Below are 19456 nucleotides of genomic sequence, written 5' to 3' on the forward strand. Positions count from 1 at the left end.
TGTCTTATGTAGAAAAATGCCAGATCTTCTAAAGGATGTTATAGCTACATTTCCAGCTATCCAAGCCTCTGTAGTTTTTTCAGACTTCCTAAAAAATAACAGTAATACTTCAAAAAGTTCTTTAGCTTGTTCCTGTCAGACTCCTGGGGTAGGTGTCCAGGCCTGCTCAAATAAAATACTCCTAAATTCAGCTGCCTCACCCCCTTCTCTCCTGCTGTTTACTATTCCACCCACACCAGGTTGGAGCTGCTGCAGGTTGAGCTGTGCTGGGGCTGGGGCTGTGCAGGTGTCTGAGGCTGGAAATTTCAGCTGCTTCCTTTGCCATCCCTGAACTTTGCCACGACAGACACTGGGAGCAATGGGGAGCCCGACCTGTGAGTCAAACACAACATTCTCTGGCTGGTTGCATGAAATGTAACCCACAGCATCATTCAGCCCTCTAGGCTGGAATCTGCTTGCCTTAATTATGGACAGCTGTAAAAAACTGAGAAAGATGTAAGAAATGAGATTCCACAAGCCCTTCTAGTGGTTCTGCCTGGCCTTAAGCACTGGGAAACCTCTTGAATATGTTGGCTGGTGCTCCAGCACACACACAGTCCTACGTGACCTCTGTGAATATCCTACGTGTGGCTGCAGTAATTCCAACATTGAGCAATGCCTCCAGTCTTTCAAGGGCTGTACAAATTTCAGCTGAACTTTCATACTGACTCTGCTAGCAGGATCACCTACACATTCTCACAGCAATTCCAGCTTTAAGCTAAGGTGGAAATGTGCTGGTATATAAATCCTGCCATTCTGGCTCTTTGAACATGAATGCTATCAGTTTTCAAAGTTAGCCAGATAGGACAAATATGTTCCTTTACGGTATCCTTTCTTTTGATCACTGTGGGTATATCAACACCTGCTAATTTCTCTGAGGCCTGCTATGGTGGAGGCTGTCTTTCTCCAAAGACTATGGAAAACATCCAGCACGTTGGTTTTTCTAGGCCAAAATTAATAATATTTTGTGAATAATTTGGATACTCTTGCCCTCCTACCCCTGTATTTCACACACAAGGAAATATAAGCAATCGTGTGGCTTATTTGATAGACCCCAGCATTGAACTCAGGAATTTTTGGCTCATAGCCCTGTGCTCAACCCCTTTCTCCTCCAGCACTCAAATAAGGGCCTGGTATGTTCTGAGTAATAACATCCAGTGATTTGTGCAAGTGTAATAGAACAATGTCATATGCTTTGGTTCCTGGGCCAAATTCACATTTTGGCTTCACTCCACTGGCTGTAACAAAACGAGGCAAATGGGAACGTTTGACCTGGTGTGTTTCCAGCCTGTAGGGACTGTAGAGGTGATCCTGTGGTTTTAACATGGACCTGCTTTGCTGTGATGCTTCAGTCTTTATTTTGAACACGGGAAGTTTCAGGGAGAAGCAGCTGCTTGCATTGTACTGGAGACTTCATGGGATCTGCCCAAAGGAAATGTTTCTACCATTTCCAGCAATGCCCACTTAAGCAGTGACATTCCAGTTTCTTACCCTTACATAGCTATTCTAATTCTGTATCTGTTGAAAGGATTTTTGATGTCTCTGGTCATCCCATCTATAAGAGGTTCTTTTCTGGATTATTTTTAACTAAAGGACAGGCACTAACCAAGACTGGCAAATAAACCATCTGTCTTATGTGGGGAAGAGTAAAACAAATGTCTGTGTTGAAGCTGGTTGAGTGAGAATTATCCAAGTGCCTCATACATCAGTTATAATACTTGAAAAAACTTTTAACTCCAGGTTCCAAGAAGGACCAAAGAACATTTATCTTCATTTTATAGAAAGACAGGCAAGATATATGGACACAAAAATGGCTGTGGTGAGCCTGAAAATGAACCCTTCATACACAACTTCCTGGGTTGATGCCACAACCTTCTCATGGAATTGTGGAGCTAAATTTGCTCATCATTTATGTATTGCCTCTTCTTGAAATCTTTGATTTACTTTTTTCTTGGTTTTAATTTTCCTCTTAAGAAGCTTAAAGAAATCAAATTAACACCCCTTAAAATATTTCCCAAGAATTTAGATTACCAGTCTTTACAAAGGACTGACAATCCTTCCAAATAAAAAAACCCAAAATATATTTTCTCAGTAAAAACTGGACTCCTACAGTGATATTCCTCTCTTCCCCCCCTGCAGTAAATCTTGACATTTATCTTGAAATATGTCAGCATAATAAATGAAGTATATTGATAACATAACAGTAATAAAAAGTTTTATAGTATCCCAAGAAATCCTGAGGGAACTTTAGCTTTGCTACTGAATTTAAGGAAAAAATAATTCTAGCATTAGTGAAAATATTGATCTGTAAGAGACAGAGGGAAGAAATATGTTGCTGAATTTGTGAGAAGACAAAATGACTGAATATTACATGTAGTGTATGTTGCCCTCCAGGCTTTGCTCCAAACTTACATAGGAAAAAAAATAAAAAACAGGCTAAAAACCAGGGGAAAAAAAATGGAAGACCTATCTTTCAGCTTGGAATGACTTCTTTAGGAAGTAGAGCTCTTCAAATGTGTTCATGACTTAGGGAAGAAGGGGAAGTGATTTGTAGATGTGTACATGTCTAATCAAGCTTTCCGAGCTAGTCGCTGCACTGGGCTGGGATGTTATTTATGACAAAGAGTTTTAAAGGTCACTTGGAACGAGAGAGCATCTTTGATGGGTGACATTCTAGCCCAGTGGGAAACATGGCATAAATTAGCAGTTGTAGAGACTTTCAGTTTCAGACACTTGAACTCAGTGGAAAAAGAGAAACATTTTCCCAATGCAGGAGCATGTAGTGACAGGACAAGGGGGGATGGCTGCAATCTAAAAGAGAGTAAGTTGAGATTAGATATTAAAAAAAAATTCTTTACTGTGAGGATCTTGAGAAAATGGAAAAGGATGCCCAGAGGAGTTGTGGAAGCCCAATCCTTGGAAGTGTCCAAGGCCAGGTTGGACAGGGCTTGGAGCCACCTGGGATAGTGGAAGCTGTCCCTGCCCATGGTAGGAAGATGGAACAAGATGAGCTTTAAAGTCTCTTCCAATCTCAAAACATTCTGTGATTTTATGATTCCATTCCTTTCTAAATATTACAACTATTATTGTACAACTATTATCTAAATATTACAACTATTATTCTAAATATTACAACTAGTATTTTCTCTAAAACAAGAAAAAGAAGAAATTCAGTGACTAAAACAGAGACTAAATATGGATTAATCACAAAAAATTTTATCTTTCTAAAATTTAGGAGTCTGGTATAAACTAGTTCTCTGGATTCCTGATCTTCTTGCTGGGAGACATGGAAACCAGCAGTTTTATATTCATCACACATTTCTTGGACAGTTTTTCAGTACAGAGTGACTAAAATCAGGGTGTTGCCTCTCCATTGACTTCACAAGGATCTCAATTAGCTTTGTTTAATATTGAACCTGTATTCAGCTACACTGAGGAGGGAGAAGCTCCATCCCAGGTAAAACTTGTGCCTTTAAAGTAAATGACAGCAATTCCAATCACTTAGATGCAACCACATCATCTGTCACGAATATTTTGGGCAACTCCTTAGATCAGGATACTGCCAATCTAACATGTTTTAAATTAGCAAGGAAAGAGGAACTGAAATCATCCAAGCTTACTTGAAGTATTTCCTGAGTAGAGGCTCTCATCTGAGCTCATCTCTCTTAGATTCTTTATATAGACTGGAGAAAAAAATATTAATTTTTAGAGCATGATTCATACGGCTAATTTTAGATTCCATGTTTAGAATGATGCAATGAATTTTAGTCTGGAAGTGCCTAATTCTCCTCTCTTCACTGATTTACTAGGGAGTCTAGACACTCTGGATGAGCTGTAGATTCCTCTGTTGTAAACTTTTTCTTTTGGCCACATGAAGCCTAATTCTCATCCCAGCCCTTTTAATTCATGTTTTAGGATTCTTTGCCATCTTATTTTTCTGACTTGATATCAAAATGAATATGTACCATCCAGGATATTTCCAGTTATAAGACTGTTCCACTTCAACCAGGAAATCTGGACTGATTTTAGAGTAAAATGTATAATAATATAAGGAGCGAGTCTCTTTCTAATCTCTTTAAGCAATGGTAAGGAAAATTTTAAACATACTTCTGAATAGGTTAGATGGCGCAAAAATCAAAATATTTTATGAGTATTGCTAGGTACATCAGAAAAAACCCAGAAAACATGAAAAAATGCTGTTTTAGATGCTCTTACATTCTGCCTTGCATAGTCCTCAGTCTGAAAGGAAAAAGTTGCATTAGGTTTATACCCCTTCCAAGGCCTTCTTGCAGGCATATATCAAAAAGGACATAGTGTGAATATAACTGAGCCCAGAGTTTGTAGCATAGTGGGGAATTGTCTTTAATGATTCCTTCTGGAAGGTCAGTAAGAGGCTTCTTTCTATGACTTTGCTCAGAGAGGATTACAAAGATAGGTAAAAAGTCAATTGTTCACCTGAAACTTTAGGTAGCTTCTGCTTATATGTTTTGGAGGAGAAATACATATTTTGTCAGTTCTTAGTTGACTATTACTATTGTGTCTTAGCTTTCAACAGGACAGCAGTAATATTCTTTAAATATTGACAAGAGCCTTTAAACTGAGATCAGGAGCTCTGCAGATCTTGCATTTGGTCACTAATTTCTTGAGCTTTGTATCCAGGATTTGGTTTTCTGTCTCTGGAGATGATGATGATTCCTCTGAGAAATTCAGAGCCATATTAAGATGAAGACCTTGGGATATGCTGAGAATTTATGTTCAGGTTCCACCCTGAGACTGATATTTTGTGACTCAGAAATACTGAATTTGGAGCTGTATTTTGATGAAAAGATCAGATCAAAGCTTGATAGATGTCAAAAAGTAACTTAGCTTTTGATACCTCCTAAGAAAACAACAGAGAACAAACTAGAAAACATCAATGTGTCTCTGCATAAACCTATAATCATAAAATCATGGAATAAAATCATATAATGATTTGGGTTGGAAGGAACCTCAACAATCATTTAGCTCTCACCCCCTGTCATGGCCAGAGATGCCACTCGCTAGATCACATTGCTCAGGGCCTTGTCCAACCTGGCCTTGAGCCAGTCTGGCTCCCACCCTTTGAATATTGTGTGCAGTGATGGTTCGCCTCATTTCAAAGAAGATTTGGCAGAACTAAAAAAAGAAAATAGAATAACTAGAATAACTAGTGGAAAACTGTTCACCCTTCAAATGAGGCGACGTAACAGAGGTTACTTCTCCATTTTTGGAGAAGGAAAATGAGGGGTTTTTAATCTCTCTTTTTTTTTCCCCACTAAATAAGCAGACTGTAAAATAAAACGAGTTAGTGCCAACCACTACAAAAACAGAAATAAAAGGTTACTCTTACAACACATGGCTGAACCTTGGGAGTGTCCTCCACAGGACCTTGCAGATGGTAGATTCACAAACCCATCAAAGTTCTTCTGAGATTGTTTAGTCCTAACCAGGGAGGACCTTGAACCAGTTTGACAGAACTGTTTTCTAAAAAAACAGTTCTCTAGGAATACAGGTCTCACTTTTCCTTGCTCATGCCTTATGCTTGGCTCTTCCTGTTGAACTTTGCTAAAGACAGGGTTAATGCCAGCCAGACCTTGGGTTTCACAAGACAGGGCCATTTTTATGCCATGGTCATGGCTTTGCCTTCAATTTAGAGCTGTATTTTGAGGAAAAGATCAGATCAAATCTTGATAGAAGGATAGAGAAATGTTGTCTAAGAATACAGGTCTCACTTTTCCTTGCTCATGCCTTGTGCTTGGCTCTTCCTGTTGAACTTTACTGAAGACAGAGTCAATGCCAGCCAGACCTTGGTTTTCACAGGACATGCCTATTTTTATGCCATGGTCATGGCTTTGCCTTCAACAAGACTTTTGCCTTGTGTACACATGCTGAAATTGGTTCAAACCTTATAACCCTAAGTGACACCTTATTATTTTGTCTCCATCTATTCCAGACAGCGTGCTTGTACTTCAAGTCTCTGTGAGCTATTACTGATGGCAGTAAATCCTCTGGATGACTATCAATGCTTCAAGTACCATGAATTCTAATCTGACTGAGGTCTATGGAAGTCAGGTGCTCTTTGATGTCTCTATTTTAGAGGCACAAAGAAGCACCAAGAGAATAGAAAATGTATGTCTTATGTGGGAACACTGATAGTTGATGGGATTTTTGGTAGCCTATCTACAACTTTTTTTTTTTTTTTGTCTTGACAAGAAGTTAGTTTTGAAGGTCTGGGCAAATTTTCCCCCTTGCTTAAAATGTCTTTTGTTCCCTTTACATTTCCCTTCTATGGACTTTTCTGTCACCATTGTAGGGATGGAGTGTCTTTGATGGCAAAGTTTCAAAATGCAGTCACTTCTGTCAGTCACTCATTGAGTTAATAACACAACTATGACTGTAAAAGGTGTACCTAGGCAAAGCAGAACTGGAATTACAGGAGAATAACTTCTTGAAGTGCCCAAGGGAAAAGCTGAATAAACAAGGGCTTCCAGCCTGCTCAAAAATGTGTCAAAATGATGTCTGCAAAATGTAATAATGGCTTAATAGGAACTCAGGCCATACATTGTCCAGCAAAATATGAATGTAAATGTTTGGAAAACTGTTGTGCTCCTAACAAGCTGTGTTGGAATCTATTATTTGGCTTGGATTTCACTGAGTGTGTGATGGGGCCTTGTTTAATGTGGAGCCTTGATTTCCCTCATTATTTCAGTTTACCTTTTTATTTTCTCAGTGTGTTCATATCGTGATGGCATTTGGCATTTCTTGGCTTTTAATTTGCGTTCAGGGTGAGACCTGGATTAATCCCTCAGCTGATGTAACCCTGCACACTTCATTAGCACCAAGCAGATTTACATCAGCTGAGGATGTGTTTTTGGACTATTTTCACCCACAATTTTCCCCCTCTTTTATTTCTTTTTTCTGTCTCATATTTGTCTAGCTAAAGAAGAAATTTGGTTGGGCACTTATTGGGATGTATATGAAAAATTCAGACTGAGGATAGAGTGATATCTCCCCTTCAAAATTGGAATATTTGCTTTCTAATTAATGAGGAGTTCAAATTTAAAAGGACAAATTAAAACTGATTTAGAAGTTGTATACAAGAATTTTCTTTGACTGTTGCTTTAAAATCTATCAGAGACATATTTGATGTTTTTGCAGCTGTATGGCTCTTATACAACCTAAGGACCATTTATTGGAATTTTTGAGTGAACTTTTGTTTTTATAGGTGTGTAAATGTGTTATCGAAGATATCTTGGCATTTTAACCAACGACCTAAATTTTGTCGACTTTCATAAAAAATATAGGTCTCTTTTTTACTTTTCAGAAAACCCCTTTGGTTGACAGGTGCTGTTTTTCCCACAGTGAGCCTTTCAATGCATTTATTTTACTAAGAGGTGCCTTGGATTGAAAAATAAGAACAAAATTAGTTAAATTCAGTCCTTGATTACACCTCTGTAAACCTGGAGTAAAGTCATGAAAACAGAGAGAACTTTTTCAGCATTTGCATCTATCTGCACAAAACAGCATGTTCTTTTGGGCAGAAACAAAATCTGTCTTGACACTTTGAATGAAATCTAGTCTATCCTGGTTTTGATAGAACTTCTTTCTTTTTCGTGGGCTTAGGAATATTTTTTTTTTTCTTTGAGACGAGAGAGTTTTTCTCACAGTGTGAAACCAGGAGTTTTTAGGTATGAACCAGAGAACAATGAAGTGGTTTGTGTTGGGCTCCTCACTCATTCGCTTGCAATCCTGGATCTTTTGGATATTTGAATAGCATGAGCTTTATTTGGTGGCCAAGGAAAGACTCAAATAAGTCAGTGATGGCCTTTTGCTTCCACTTACTGATTGTCATGAGATTTTAAGAGGGAACAAAGTGCCTGGTGGGAGAAGTGCTAGTCCTCTGGGCCAAGAGATGAGATGTGTAAATGTTATCACTGAATCAAAAAATTCAGTTGTTCTCAATTTTTTTTTGTTGTTTGTTTGGTTTGCTTTTAGTCTTTTAGTCTTGGTAACGTTTTTAATGTAGTCTGCCTTCCTGAGTGCCAGTGTGTTGGTTTTGAATGAGAATCCAACTCCTTCATTAAGAAGTAGACATATATGTATATATATATCACTAAGAAAAGTGTTAACAAAAATTACTCTTATATTCTAATTAAAGAGATTTAAAGCCTAGTTTCTTGCCACCTCAGTCATTGCATGCTTTGCCATTGACATCACTAGGAGAAGGATTGACTTGATCATTCCCGGGAGTCCTGCAGAATAATTTTCCAGTCTTGATTTATCCTTCATTTCGGCTGGGCTGAATCCATGAGGTTTGCCTGGTTTGATGGGACAGAGGGACAGGCAAGAGTTGGCTTTCAAGCATGACACTGTTCCTGTTTATAAAGGCTGTTTTCTGAAAAAGCCCTTGGAGAAGCAGGATGAAGAGGATGTGTTCCACATTGCTGTGTCCAGACTTTATTTAAACCCAGCTCAAACCTACACTTCCTGCTCCATGTCACAGGTAAAGGGGGAATAGGTGAGATGACCACTGGCCTTAGAACCTCTGCCACATCAACTTTTTTGTCAGTTCTCCTAATTTTTAACCTTTCTTTTTGTTCTCCTCTTGACTTGTTCTGCTCTGTCAGCATTATTTTTGGAGAATGGTGCTCTGAGCCTGAAAGCAAAGTCTCATGTTCTGAGTACAGTTGCATTGCTGCTACTTTCAGTTACACACAACAGGTGTGATGTCCAGAAAAACATTTATTCTTCTCTGCTACAACATCAAGTCACTGATGTCTCAGTCTGTGAGCCGACCTCTCCCTCTTAGGTTTGCTGAGTTCTCTAAATTTTCTAGAAAACATACCAACAGCATGCCAGTGGTGGTGCTTTATTTAACCATACTAAATGGTGCCTGATCCACTTCCAGAGAGAGCCTGGAATGTGTGAGGTGCACTGATCCAACAGTGACCACTGCATGCTGCTGCTCTGGCATTCCTTCAGGATGTCCAGAGCTGGCCTTGGTCCTCCATCTGCTTCCTCTCCTTAAGGCTGTGACACCACTCCATGACCACTGTTTTCTCTTCTTCTTCTGCTGTGTCAGGGCTGAGCTGGATGCTGATGAGTCAAGGCTTGGTGGAACCCCAAACACATATTTGTGGGTAATAAATTCAGACCCTGAATGAACACCCATGTTGCAGCAGACGGGTACCAGGTGGGTGCTGGAAATGGGGGATGTGAATTCATTCAAAGGATGCTGGGGCTGGAATTTACAACCTCCTGGTGAATGTTATTTTTAAGCACTTGATTCATTAACACTTCTCTAGATGTTAAGAGAGGTTCGTAAATCGATTGGTAGCCAGGAAAAATGAGCAGCAATGAGGTAATTTCAGTCGGAATGGGCTCATTACCACGCCAACTGTCAAAAGTTTTTGAAGCCAGATTTATTCCTTTTCCTTTATTTCTAACAGCCAAAACAGGCTGAGGGTGTTTGGTTTGGAATTTTTTTATTGTACGATAAAAAGAAATTGAAAAAATCCAATTCGGGAAAAGACAGGTAAATAGCAGATTTTCCTAGAGAGCTGAAAAAGTACTTGAAATAGAGATTTGCACCAGTATTGGGTCTGGTTTGATCCCAGACTGAACAGAGTGACTTGTAAGATTGTCCCTTAGGAAATGTGAAGAGGAGGATTAGCTTCATCCTCTTTTGCTGCAACATCATTTTCAAATCGTGGCAGGGATAATACTGATGTAAAAACAAAATAAAGAGGGGGGAGCCCCTCTATATTTCTCAAATTTCTTTTTTTCTCTCATTCAAGTAATGCCACAACAAGGCTGGATCATCAGTGAAAATCTGAACTCCAAGCAGAAACCACTCCAGTCCTGAAGCAGAAGGTCAGGGGTGAGACCTTGAGGGGCTGTAATTTGTGATACTCACACTTGCTGAGAGAGGCTTTGATGAGTCCAGTCAGCTCAGGGAATCCCCAGCTCTGATCTACAAACAGAGGCTACCATGAAGAGATAGGGGCACGTTCCTGAGGACAGACACAGCGTTCCTTCCCCTCAGGTTCACTCTGGACAAATGGAAAGTAAGATATCTTCAGGCTAGGGTAAGATTATGAAACCCTTCACTGGTGTGTTTATTCCTGATCAGGTAACACACAATTACTCTGTCCTTCCTGCTCATCCACTTTTGCCCTTCTTATCTGTTACATTTCATGATAGTGGTTGCATTGCTTGATCAAAGGAAGCTCTGGCTGGGATTTATCTCAGCTAACTGTAGGCAACCAACACATAGGCAGGTAAGTCTGAGTTAGTCACTCTAGGCTGCTTTTATTGTCAATAGAGATAGCCAGGTATCTCTAGAGAGCAATTAATCTGATTCTCGTTTGATATCTATATTAGGATGAGATGAATCACCTTCTCCAGACACCTTTTCCTTTCTATTGACTGTAAAGGGAGCTGAGGATGACTAGCTTAGATGTAGGCATCTCTGTTATAGATGCTTTAAGATAAGGAGATAAATCCAACCTCAGGGGAACCCCAGTCCTGAAAGTCTAAAAGGATAATGATTCTAGAAAACTTATTGAAGAACTAAAGATAATGGTTGAAAAGAACTCTCGTAGCATGAAACACACAGTGATTTTTACAGACACCATGACACCATAAAGAGCAATATTGGTGAGTATGTTTGAGACTTCTGTGCTGTAGAACACTGGTAGGATGGTGTGCTTCATGCTTGCTCTGCAGAAATGGTTCCTGTCGAATTGCCACCTTTGTGCTGGTGACAAAAACCGTGCAGTGACATCACTGTGCTTTTCCTGCTCATACCCACCTCTGATTAACTGCTTCAAGATAGAGGACTGATGAAAGACGGGTTTAAATCCAAGGATTCCAGCCCTAGTTTTGAGCCACACATTGTCTTCCCAGTCTCTGACTACACAAACCTGTCCCAGGGTATTTGTCTCCCACAGTCAAGCTCCTCATCAGGGAAATTAACCTTCTGTGTTCAGACACTTCAGACACTTTTTACACTTCAGTAGGGAAATTTTTCCTCCTGCGGAAAACACCTACTGCTTGCATGAATGACCTTTTCTTTCTCTAAGCATAGACAGATCTCACACAAATGGTTTCGACTAGATAACTAAATTCTGTATCAACCAAAGGCTGTAAATCCTATATGTAATGTCCATATTGTCACCTTGCTTATAAAGTGGCAGAAGGGACATACAGCGGGAAATGTGCATGTCTGCAAGGAAGGAGGGGCAAATTTCTGCTGGAGAAATGGTAAAGATGTTATGATCAGAGGTATCATTCCAGCTTTTCATTAAGGGTACAGAGGGATCACACTTCACCAGCTCTGCTGCTGGTATTGTTTCTACCACCTCTCTTGTTATCAAGGTTCTTTGAATATTAGACTGGGGAAAGATCTGTGGCCGGTAGCTTGCCTAGTTGATAGTTATGCTTCTTTTTGTCAGACAGGAGATAAGAACCAAGATAACATGAGCTTGCCATTGTTTAAGCCTGGACAACAGGTAAGAACCACATGGCTGTTCAGTCACTGGTCCTCAGAGGGATGGGGAGGAAAGCCAGAAAAAGGTAAAAACTGAGGGTTGAGATAAGAGCAGTTTCATTACTGAAATAAAGTACAATATAGTAATTATAATAATGACAACAATAACAATGATATTAATCAGAATTTCAATGAAAAGGGAGATAACATTAAAAGGAATGAAATCCATGTAAGAAAAGTGATGCCTCACAAAATTGCTCACCACCTGCTGACCAAAGCCCAGCCCATGCCAAGCAGTGATTGTCCCCTCCTGGACAACTCCTCCCAGTTTATATACTGAGCATGACATTCCATGGTATGGGATATCCCACAGTATGGGATATTTGGCCAGTTTGGGTCAGCTGTTCTGGCCATGCTCCCTTCCAGCTTTTGGTGCAGATCCTCCCTGGCAGAGCCTGGGAAACTGAAAGTCCTTGATTTAGGGTAAGCATTAAGCAATGACTAAGACATCAATGCATTGTCAACATTATTTTCATACTTAATTCAAAACACAGCACTTAACCAGCTACTAGGAAGAAAATTAACTCTATCCCAGCTGAAACCAGGCCAGAGCTTCATTTTCTCCTCGTTTGTACAGCTTCCCTTGACACTTATGGTAGTTACATATCAGTGTTACCTTACAGTTGTCATTGTTTCTGGTTTTGGCAGGCTATTTTAAGCAATTGAGGTTAGATGAATACTTACTACACAGCCAAGACCCATTAGGGAGTAAGAATAATTCCAGGTGACTGTGTTAACATTACACTGTACTGAACTCTGTCTTTAAGATCTAAATATTTATTCTTTCTCAGTCATTTCATAGCAAAACAAAAATCCAAGGGTATCTAGTTTAGTTTCTTGTAGCTGAATTAAAGGTGAGTCTTTATTAAACTTTTACTAGCAGATATTTATGACTCAAAAACATTTATGAAGCATTGAGTAAGGACACTTCTCTGCTTCTTAATGTATTTCAGAATTTTCTTTTTCATGTCATTTGTTAAAAAGGAAATTGCAGTTTTGGTAGGTGTCAATATAAATGACCATATATTTTTTCTCATGTATAAATACCACGCCACTAAAGACAAAGAATATATGTGTTTCTTCCAACTCTCATATTTTATGTAGAAAACTCACAACTGTCAAATGGGTGCTTAAACAGAACTTGTGAAGAAGGTGATTTTCTGAGGCAGGAAATGCTCATTTGTCCTTTTCTGAAGGTATGAATGTCATCATTTCCTTCTCTGTTTGTTACTCAGAATGAAAGGCCAAAAAAAAAAAAAGAACAAAGAAAAGAAAGGAAAGCATTTATGTCCCTTAGTCTGATGAGAAGTTAGGCAGGAAAGCAGAAGCTGTCAAGCTTTCTTTGAGGAATGTGTATTTAGGATACATAACCATCTAGACAAATGCAGAGAGAGTTTAATTACCTTCTTCTAGCTCTGGCATAAAATGAAACTAGTTCCACACACTAGAGCTACATTAGGGCTAAATTTTAAATAGATAAACTGAAGAGCAAAGGCATCCTCATCTGATGGGTGGGGAAAAGAGACCCATGGAGATTAAAGACTGGAGCAGCAGAGGGTTTAGACAGGCATTAAGGTCCCTTGCTCTGAAGGAGGCCCAGAAGCCAAGGCTAGCCAAGCTCCTGGCTTGTTTCTGGATTTTAAATTACTCCCAGTTCCATTATGCCCCTCCTTGTGTGAAGCACATGGAGAACTGGCTCCAGGACACAGTTCTCATGGGGTGTCCTGGGGAGACAGCCCTTTGCATGCAAAGTGCCACTTAGGAATGGTTTTACAGTGCAGAACTCTGGTACAGCTCCTCTTGTGTAGGGCACAGATATCACCCTTAATCCCTGAGCCAGCTGGTCCAGCCAGGGCTGGCATTTCTCATCTCCAGACCTCTCCATATCCCTGGCAGAGGCAGGTCACATCCAGCCAGGGCTGAGTTACTCACACTTCAACACTTCCATTTCACCAGAAATACAAGCCAGCTCCTGAAACACTTGTTTTGAAGTATTCAAAAGAATTTTGAATAATTCTTTTGAAAACGAACCCCCTCATAGGTAATTTCTTGGGTCTCTTTATAAATCACTGGGTGATGTGGCCAAAGGAAGAGCTGGGACCCCCAGCTCCTGTGCATCAGTGGAGAATGACTGTGAATCCTCCAGTGAGCCTTGCAGAACCTCACCAGTGGGCACCACTGCCCCATCAGCCAACCTGAGCTTGAGCTCACAGGATTTTCTCTTTGCCAAGTACCACACCCCTCCTGCTCCATCCTTATTTTCCCCACTTCTTTGTTTCCAAAGATGCTCGAGTCCCATTCATGTTTCCAAACCCCTACAAGTGTAGAAGAATTAAATGAGAGGGTTTCACTCTCATTGGCAGTAAGTGCATCATTATTTCAAGATTTTATTTAATAAGTAGTCTGGGATTTTTTTGTTTTCCTTTCCTTTCTTGTCTACAAACAACTCATAGTGAAAGAGGCCAATTTTCTGGACAGTTTCTCCTCTCCTCTCCTCTCCTCTCCTCTCCTCTCCTCTCCTCTCCTCTCCTCTCCTCTCCTCTCCTCTCCTCTCCTCTCCTCTCCTCTCCTCTCCTCTCCTCTCCTCTCCTCTCCTCTCCTCTCCTCTCCTCTCCTCTCCTCTCCTCTCCTCTCCTCTCCTCTCCTCTCCTCTCCTCTCCTCTCCTCTCCTCTCCTCTCCTCTCCTCTCCTCTCCTCTCCTCTCCTCTCCTCTCCTCTCCTCTCCTCTCCTCTCCTCTCCTCTCCTCTCCTCTCCTCTCCTCTCCTCTCCTCTCCCTGCCCAGAATATTTATTTTTCTTTCTTTTACTGACTCAGCTTAAATGACATTCCAGTACTTCATGGGAACATTCTGTTGGGTGATCTAGTATGAAAATGTAGAATTTCTAAGCACCATATCAAACTTTTTAGTCACATCTCAGATGAGAAAGCATAAAGGCTTTATTCATATTGTGTTTGCCTGTGCCAAGAAATCACGGCTTCTCAATGGAGAGACTGTGAAGTGAAATGGAACAAAAGACCTCATGGTATCACAGAGTGAAAAAAAGTCATATGCCAAGGGAGTGACAGTCTTCCAATGGATTCTTTTCATTGAACACATGGAGGGAATTAAACTTGCCTCCAGCCACTACAGCTCAGATCGAACCTCGGCCAAGAATGAAAAATTAATGTAACTATACTTCTGAGGTTGCAGTTGCCCTTATCCCAGACCAACAAAATCTTGAGGACTTATTTTCTTAACAGATCCCTAGGTGAATTTCAGTGTAGGAAAAAAAGTCTTCCAAAATAACTCAGCAGAAAGAGACATAAGAAAAAGCCACAGCTGAAAAGCGAAGCGTCACAAATCTCACTTGTGTTTTAGTCGGTGAGACCAACTTCAGGACAAATTGCTAAATTGATAAAGTATTTTTTTTTCCTTCTCATGTTTCTCATAATATGGTTAGATACTTTTCTGAAATCCATGCTTTACCTGACCAACTTGGACTTAGTGCTGAGGTGGATTTTTCACAGGTCTATATGGGAAATCAGAAAAGAGCAATGAAATTCCCTTCTACCATTCAAGAGCTCATATGTGAAACAATTCTGCAAGGGTTCCATTTTTTCTAATTTTTCCACTGCCTCTAAGTAAAAATCCAAAAGACAGAATAATTTAATAAAATCACAGAATCTCAGAATAGGTAGGAAGGGAGCTCGCCATGAGCAGAGTCACCTTTCACTAGACCAGATTTCTCCAAGACTTTATCCAGCCTGACCTTGAACTCCTCCAGGGATGAGGCATCCATAACTTTTCTGGGAAACCTGTGGCAGGGCCTCACCACCCTCACAGTAAAGAATTTCTTCCTTATATCTCACCTAATTTCCCCCTCTTTCAATTTGAACCCATTGCTGCTTATCCTATCACTATATTTCCTGATGAAACTTGTCTAACATGAGGAAAATGAATATGAAAGCTGTTATAACATTACAGAAATCTGAAGCAAAGTGTCATCTTCATCCTGGAGAAAAATGGGATCATTTAAATATGGGGTGTGTTGTCTTCCTTCCATGTAGATGGTTCATGCTTTTGTCCAGGTAGACAAGATGACATTAGTGCCACTCTGCTCAAAAGTGGGAGCTAGACATGCCTAAGCTGATATCCATCTGATATCCATCTACTGTGGTCTTAAAGGTTATGGAGCAAGATTCCACAACCTCCCTTGATATCCAGACTCTGTGATTATGGGACTTGTTATTCAGCATGCACTCTGAGTAGATAACCTAAATCCTTGCTGCAGCAGAATGAACCATTTTTTTTGCCCTGTCCTATCCTCAGTGGCACTGGGAAACAATGATTGCCATCATCACTAAAACAGACTTTTCTGCATGTGAGGAAAGCTTGATTGTCCTCACTGAACCTCCTCCTTTCTTGACCAAACACATCTTATTTCTGGAAACTCCTTGCAGGTGATGTTTTATACTGGCATCTCTCTTCAGTACATCTATACCTCTCCTGCTGGAAAGCTCCCACCTGTTAGGAATTTATGTCTCTGAGCTCCCAGGTGCATGTTTCATGGAACCACAGAATGGTTTGGGTTGGAAGGGAACTTAAGGACTACCTCATTCCAACACCCCTGCCATGGGCAGAGACGCCTTACATGAGACTAGTTTGCTCAAAGCCCTTCCCTACCTGGCCACTTCCATGGTTACTTGGGATAAACAGAATTTATTTGTATTTCTGACCACTTCTCCAGTTTACCCAGAAAATATGAATCCTGATCTTTTCTGGAGTTTCTGAAAGCTCTCTCTCAATAGTGTTGTATGCTGATTCTATGCAGATACTGCCCAGTCTGTCATCGAGTGGTTTTCAGACTCTGGGACATCTCTGCCACACTACTTGGAGCATTTTTTAAACTAGTTCTGCACCTGCTTTTCAGTGATCATACCCAGGCTTCAGAAGCATGCTTGCTGATAAGAATGACTTACAGGGATGTGCTGCAAACCTTAGAATAGTTTTGTTATATCAGATTTTTATGTTCCCTCCATCCATTATGCCAACTATCCTGGCATTAAGGGGAATTAGATTGATTTGACATGATTTGTTCTTCACAAACTCATGTTTCATCTTCTATCTTATTACTCCCTGGCTTGCTTACAAATGGTTCAGTGAGTAATGTGTTTCAGTGTGTTTCTAGGCTTCAAAGTGAAACTGAGACTGGCTCATAATCACTGCCTTGTCTTTTATTAGAATAAGTCCTCTGCTTGCCCTTCTGCAGTGCTCACACAATCTCTTGCATTCTCAGATGAGAATTTGTGTTTTCAGATGAAATTGCACAAAGGAAGTTTTGTAGGGCTCATGACCACAGAAATGTCCAGTTTTATATCTTCCCCCAGCCCAATCCAGAGCTCATGGTGTTCTGGCACATGGCTGTGATCTCCCTCCATCCTTGACCCAAAAGCTTATTCCAGCTGCACCTGGCTGTCTTTGGCCAGTTTGGGATGGTCATGTCCTTTTCAGGATGGTCTGACATGGGAATCTACTTTGTCCTGTCTGTCACTCCCCCTTTAATCCATCCCTGGTTCTGTAGCACATTATCCACTCACCCATCTGTCAAGGCTCAGATGCAATCATGTCTGATAGGTGCTGGACTAACAAAGTGAATTGTATCACTCTCCTCTATGACCTGAGGAAAACAAGGGGACTTTCAGAAATAAAAGGAAAAAAGGAGAAAGTTTAAAATAGATCAAAGAAAATGTATTCTCTGCAGTGAGCTGTCACATGATATCAGTGTGATGGGATGGACGTTGGACTTCTTATCCCACTATTATTCCTCCTGGAGACCAAGAAACACATTCCTCACAAAGACCAAGGTCCTAGAAGGAATAAAATGAAAACTAAATGCCACAAGGAAATAATTATTTGATAAACCAAGCTGTGTTACTGCAAACTTGACCAGCCAATGCCAGAAGTCAGGAGGCTTCAGCTGAGATGCAAACAGTGAACTCTCTCTTGTGATTTAAAAGGAAAAGAAATGGGATTATTTTAAGATACCAGTTCTCAGCTAATATTCCCCAGTAGAAAAATGTTTACTACCACATAAGTCAGGATGACTCCTTATAAATCTCTTCACATTATTATCTGAGGTAAGGTAGACACACAGGTGAACAGAGAATAAATTTAGGAAGATTATAAATAATTGATGGTATAAACAAATTTCTTGTTAATGAACAAGGATGGAAGATTTCTGGGCAATTCACAGTTATTTTCATCCATCATTATAACCTTTAGTCTTATTAACATTCTATTAGTTCCTATTCACAAACTATTCCTATTACCATCCCAAACAGGATACAGAAATAATTGCACAAGTGGTCTAATCAGAATAGCACCAGCTGTTTATTTATTGTCTGTTGTGTCCTCTTTTTATTATCCTGCTCATCTCCAGGTTTACAGACTGGAAACAGTTTTCACTTCCTTTTCTAAAGTCAGTTTCTCATGGCTGCTTCTTCAGGACACAGATCTAAAGGAAGTAGTGTTGCTGGTACTGTAGGAAATGTAAAAAAGAAAGAGCAGAGAAGGAAACATCTGATTGTGATCTAGTCTAGTAGTAGTTTGCAGGCAGTTTTCCTAGAAGTAGATGGTGCAGATTTTCAAAGCAAAAGTTATGAATTCTGAGACTGCCAGAAATTGTCACAAAAATGTGTGAATAAAGAAATTTGGGTAGGAGGGGTAGACCAGCCAAATTATTCTAAGAATCATCTTCAGCTAATCTCAAACAAAAAGTAAGTGCTTTTTGTCAATGAGATGAAAGGAAGTGAAAAGAAAAAGTGTGTGGCTGTTCAACCCACAGACCTGCAGTTTTAGCATGAGGAAACTTTCCAGTGTATTTGTACCAAATAGCTGAATGCTGTATTAGATAACAATCAGAAATAAGGATCTGCATCCAGTTTGATAGGACAACCCCATCTGAGAATGACAAAGAAGAAGAACAAAAAAATTAAAATACATTGAAATGATGCTTTCCCAATTGGAATCAGAGCCTGTGAGGAGTTTTGATGACTCTGAAGGCATTTTGCCCAGCCCTTGTCCTTTGTTCAAACTCCTCCACGCTCCAGCTCTTGGTTTCCTTGCTGGTTTCCTCAGCCAGCTCACTGTGTCACAGCTCTGTCTCCTCTCCCAGCACGGGCATGGGGACATTCCTTGCAGAAGGAGCTGCATTGTTTGCAGGCAAATCAGGTGTCAGAGCTTTTAGGAGACATGACTTCCTCCCAAACACAAAACTGCACTTCCAGCAATACATCACTGCCATTGTACAGGTTGGTTTGCAAAGGATTTTCTGAGGTCAGCACTCTTCACCAGACCCTCAGCTAATGGCCAGGCTTATTATGAGGGAAATGCACAGCTGGCTAGGGGGGCTGTTGGGTAACTTGTCTCTGCTGCTGGGAACAGCTCAGACCCTGTGGTGAATAGTAAGGAGATGTGCAGAGGCAGGAGAAAGAAAATAATGCATTTCCCCTTCTCAGCTGATGGGAGAGTGGCTGGGATTTATTTTCTTTTACAGCCTGTGCAAGGTGGAGCAGCTTCCTCGTTCTTTTGTTCTGTGCCTTTGGTAGTTTGACTCACAAGCAGGAAAAATGAGAAGGTGCAGTGGATGAGTTTGTTGGTGGGGCACAGTGACAAAAGGGCAGCTGGGATGGGTCTGAGATCTTGGCAAGAATCAGCTGGTTTGTATCCCTGCTATTACAGTGCAAGAGCACATGCCAAGAAGAAATCCTACCAGTCAATTTGTAGTCTGGGGTCTTTCATAGAATCATAGAAAACCTTGTGTTGTAAGCTGGGCAGGGACATCTCCCACTAGACCAGGTTGCTCCAA

The sequence above is a fragment of the Zonotrichia albicollis genome, chromosome 4 (genome assembly GCF_047830755.1).
Source record: "Zonotrichia albicollis isolate bZonAlb1 chromosome 4, bZonAlb1.hap1, whole genome shotgun sequence".
Classification (NCBI taxonomy): Eukaryota; Metazoa; Chordata; class Aves; order Passeriformes; family Passerellidae; genus Zonotrichia; species Zonotrichia albicollis.